Source organism: Cherax quadricarinatus, unplaced genomic scaffold (assembly GCF_038502225.1).
Source record: "Cherax quadricarinatus isolate ZL_2023a unplaced genomic scaffold, ASM3850222v1 Contig2083, whole genome shotgun sequence".
In the NCBI taxonomy this organism is placed as follows: Eukaryota; Metazoa; Arthropoda; class Malacostraca; order Decapoda; family Parastacidae; genus Cherax; species Cherax quadricarinatus.
The window spans coordinates 23,295-28,517 of NW_027197109.1; the positions used below are offsets into that span (position 1 = coordinate 23,295).

At 44.4% G+C, this 5,223-nt stretch overlaps 1 long non-coding RNA gene across 1 annotated transcript; it reads left to right on the forward strand.

Annotated features, from left to right (window-relative positions):
- Positions 1-229: 229 nt before the first annotated feature.
- Positions 230-791, forward strand: LOC138851784 (uncharacterized). Its single transcript, XR_011391395.1, has 2 exons — positions 230-419; positions 572-791. It is a non-coding gene; the product is annotated as an uncharacterized lncRNA (long non-coding RNA).
- The last annotated feature ends 4,432 nt before the right edge of the window (positions 792-5,223 follow it).

Sequence of the window (5,223 nt, forward strand, 5' to 3'; positions counted from 1 at the left end):
CCTTTATATATCTCCAATCCTAAACGCCCAAATAACGGTACACAAGCAGGCGGCTGGAGAGTCCAGGAAAACATAAGAACTTAGCCTAGCAAAGCCAGGCCTTCACTACTCCATTACCGACCCCATTTCTTATTTCCTAACCTATCCCACAGTACCCTGATCATGTCAGAGCCTAGGTGGACATATAGGTATGTGAGGGAAAAGTAGGTGTAAGTGGGGTTAAGGTTGTTCGGGCAACCAGGAACCATTAGCGAGTTACGTTGCGCGCGCACTCACCCCCCCCCCCTCTCTGGCGGGCTGGGGCAAAACTAGTTCCTGGTGTCCGATTTGTTAAAGTTTCTACTCTTGGTAATATTGACCTTACCTGGTGTGGACTGAAGTTAGGAGAGTCACTTCGCCTCCACTCTTCTCCTAATCAGGTAGGGTGATCTACCAGGAGTATTACTGTTTGTTCTTTTCTAGTGTTTGCTGGTTACCAGTAATGATTTTGGCATTTATCATTCTTTTTCTTTCTTAAATGTTATATTATCATGACTATGGGTAACCAGTTTTATTTTCTCTTATTTGTCAGCTCTGTTCCTGGCGTGGTCTTCCAGGATAGACGCCAGATAAAGGGGCAAGACGTGTGTTAATAGTACTTATTAACATTATTCTACAACTACCGGCCCTTACCTATACTACTTGTGCTCCATCCAAGTGGTAGGAGATTCCAGAACATCGGATTACCATCTGCCCAGGATAACCTACATAAATAACATCAGAGGAACTATCTAGGGCCATACCTACTCCTACCCAACTACAAGAACTGAAGGCCATTTTTTTTTATTATTTAAATTTTAAGTAAAATTCTCAAATCATTTTTCTTGTTTTTCCTAAATCATTTCTTTATTTATTTATTTTTCCATTAGTTTCTTTTGTTCAGTTGGAAGGCGTTCCACTGACAAGGTAAACCATAGAACAGCCTATGACTTGAGTTAGCTAAACAAAAGGAGTACATAACTACAAAACTTAGCTTAAATACACAGCATCTCCGACGCCAGCCTCTATGCCATACTGACCACACGTGACTGCCCCAAGCTACGCTTACCCGCTAACCAAAACAGCATTATGAATTATACAATTAAGCTTTACAAATATAACATTCATACTATTATGGCACCCTTCTCTACTGTATATACATTACAATGTCATGCAGAATCCTGCATAACACCCACGCCTACAAAACACATGATCTCCTTTCGGTTCTTTGGCACAGGGTAATTGTCTATAGCCTCCACCTTGGCATTCACTGGGGCCACCTTCCCCTGGCCAATAACATGTCCTAGAAATGTTAGCTGGGCTTGTCCGAAAACACTCTTTGCCAAATTAACTGTGAGCTGAGCACCAGCGAGCCTAGAGAAAAGCTTTCTAAGCTGCCTCACATGCTCTGTCCAACAGTGGCTAAAAATAACAAGGCCATCAATATGACACCTCATGCCATTTAGGACACGAATAACTTCCTGCATTCTGCATTGAAAACAGGAGGGTGCATTACGAAGCCCAAAGGGAAGAAAGAGCCTTGTACTGAAAAAGCTCATCTGGTAACTAAGTTAAACCTTCAACAGGTCTAACTTACTTACATATTTAGCTCCCCCCACTGCATCAATGACATCATCCATTCTAGGAAGAGGAAAACATTCAGCCATTGTTATGAAATTAACCTTACGGTAGTCAGTGCACATCCTCAGGGTGCCATCTGGTTTGGGAACCATCAGACAGGGTGATGCCCACTCACTCTCGTTTGGTATTATTATTAAATCATTGTCAAGTAGATTTTTCACCTCCTTCTCCATACTTTCTCTCTTTTGTGGGCTCATTCTGTAAAGGACCTGCCGAATTGGTTCAGCTTCCCTTACATCTATATCATGGGGCTTTAGGTTGCTTACACGAGGGATATCCCCCAAACAAATCCTCAAAATTCCAAAGAAGGTGAACCATCTCAGCAACCTTTTCCTTACTAAGACCTAACATACATTGTGAAGGGTCTTTTAACAATGCCCTGTTACTAAGGTGTACATCTGTGGCTCCCTGCACATCAGTGTCCACCCCTGGGTCACACCTCTTTGGTGGTATCTTTTCACCCTGTTTACATGCACCACCCATTCAGACTTCCACCGCCCAGGTGTGTGAATTATGTAATTTTGATCTGTGACCTTTTCCACCACCTTGTATGGCCCACTGAACTTTGCTTTTAAGGCATTATAAGGCACCAGCTTTTGTTTCTTCATCTTGGTTTGGCTGATATGCAGGTTCTCAGCCGCCAGACACTTCATGTGAGCCAAACAGTCTCTGAAAGCGAGAGAATCCTCCGAGGGGTCAGCCTCACAATCCTCACCAAGCCAGTGATCCTTCAAAATCGTCAGTGGTCCCTTTGAAAGTTAAGACACATGTGCAACATCTGGATATCTTTATTGTAGACGTTTTGCCATCCAGTGGCTTTATCAATACAGATTCTAGGACATAATTAGAAGACAGTAGAACTATATACAAAAGATGAAGTAATCAGTCCCTCAGCCTTGGAGTTAGTGTTTACAGCATCGTGGTGGTGGAGATTCTGGAGCAAAGGCAAGAAGACTGGTGGTTATATAGGCGTCAGTGAATAAGGACGTGTAGCAGACGAGGGCATAGTAACTGGTAGACGGGATTCCCCAGTGGAAGTAGGTCCTACCCAAAGGGATGGGTTAGTTGTAGCAGACGTGAAGGTGGTCTTGTAGATGTCCTCTGAACCAAGATTCCATGATGTTGCAGTGTCTGACAAGTTGTGCAAGAAAAGTATAAAATACTGATCTGGTGACCACAGATCAATTCGAAGGGACTATAGTGTAATGAGTCCTGAGTGCTGTCCTGCATGGCAAATAAAAGGAGGGGGATTCCCGTAACCCAGTCCTTCCGGTACTGGGTACAATAAGCATGCAGCGTGGTCTTGAGAGACTGTTGAAAGCGCTCCACGACCCCTTGACTCTCCGGGTGATAGGCGATGGAGGTTGTCATTTTAATATTAAATTCCCCCAAAACTGTGCGAAAATGTATAGATGTAAAATTTGACCCCTGATCTGTTTGAATTTCCTTAAGGATCCTAACCTGTGTAAAAAAATTCACCAATGCTCTCAAGACCACGCGTGTAGTAATTATACGTATTGGAATGGCCTCCGGAAACCTGGTAGAGGAACAAATAATAGTAAGTACTGGTTTCCCATCTTGGTCCTGGGTAGTGGCCCCACACAATCCACCACCAGCATGCTAAAAGGTTCTCCGACTACTGTAATGGGGTTGGGAGGGGCAGGTTTAATTCCCTGATTATGTTTTCCTATCCTTTGGCAAACTGGGCATGATTCTACATACTTACCCATCGATTTCCAAACCTGGGGCCAGTAAAAATGTTTGGAAATCTTCCCCATAATCTTTTTAACACCTAAATGTCCTCCCATGGGAACATCGTGGGCCAAACACAAAATCTGATACCTAAATGGTTCCGGCACCATCACTTGGTAGAGTGGCTCCCTTGCTCCATTGTTAGATGTCTTATCCGATAAGGTTTCTCGCATCAAAATACCGTCTGCAAAAAAGAAACATTTAGTTGAGAGGCCTCTTCCTCTGTTACAGCAGATGACCGAATAGCTTTCAGGGTGTCGTCACACCCCTGGGCCTCAATCAGCTGCTCTCGAGTAGGAGTCATCATCCCCCCCCTTTACCAGCTCCAAGACCCCACTCAAACAGGGTCCTGCCTGGGACAGTTCATCACTTCCCTGAGCCCCCTGCAGGCTAGGCTCGAGGAATAGGTTTCCCAAACCCAAATCATCTCCAGGATCGGAAGAGTCAAGGAGAGACACTGCACTCTTATCTTTTATCATTTTCCTGGTTACTGCGCACACTGGAAATAGCTCGGGCAAGGTAGCCCTAGCTTTTTCCTCCCAACTCTGTGAGGCTGGGTCCCTCCAAACCAGAGGTTCCTCACTTTCGAGACAGCCCATCGCATTATTGCCTAACAGTAAGTCAACACCCTCACTAGGCATATCCTCTGTGATACCTACAGCTAAGTAACCACACTGGTATGCAGACTCCACCCATAACCTGTGCACTGGAGTTTTGACAGTGAATCCGATAATTGCTTTGAGCAAAACGTCTAACGCAGTGTATGTGTCATCCGACACTGGCAATATGCCCCTACGAAGCAAGGTGTCCCTCAAAGACATAACACCTGTTACCCTACCTTCACTTTGGTGTAAGGCCACTGTAGACTTACTTGTAAAGACCTTCATCCGTGGGTCCAAAACTGCTGGGTTACCTGATATACCCAGAGGTGACGCTTCAATACTAGCTACCGTGTGGGTACCTGGTGTATCTACCTGAGAAATTCCAGCAACCGCCTGATCTCCACGCATCTTCTTGCAATACAGCTGCAGATGGCCCTGTTTATAACAATAAGTACAACAATAAGGTTTAAAGGCTCCCTGCCCATTTGACCTAGGTTTGATCCAGTTACTCTGGGGAACTGGGCACGTCCCACTTGTACCTTTTAGTCCTGGACCTTTGACTGCAGACTTAAAACTTCCCTGGGCAGGAACTGGAGAATTAAGCTTATTCACAATCTGGTGGTTATCAGGCCGAGAAATATGTGGCTTGAACTTCTGAAATTTCTTATTCCTACTGGTGGGTGGTAACTACTACCAAATTTTTGGTTAGCTAAGAATCTATCACCCAGCTCTAAAGCATTATTAAAATCATTCAGAACCTTCTCCTCAAGATATGCCTTAAGGTCAGGTGGAACATTTCTCAAAAGATCCTCTAACAAAAATTAAGGTAATTACACCCTCATAATTGTCTACCACACCTTTTGAGCGACACCACCTGTTTAGAAGCGACATCTTCTTACCGTAGTCCACCAAAGACTGCCCTGCCTGAAACTTTAGTCCTCTAAACATCTGCCGGTACCTTTCTGGCAACATTTGATAAGCCAGTTCACCTCTTTCAGTTTATTATAATCAGAAAAGGCCGGTCCCTCTAGAGAACTAACTGCCTGGAACCCTTTACCAACCGGCCAATCTTGGGATTTGGCCGTACTTTCAAATAACAGAAACAACTGGTCTGGGTCTTTCTCTAGGAATTTGGGCACAAATTTTATGGCTTTATCCAAGTGAAAAGCATCTACCCTCCTGTCAGTGGCTGATTGAGAAGCAAGTTGCC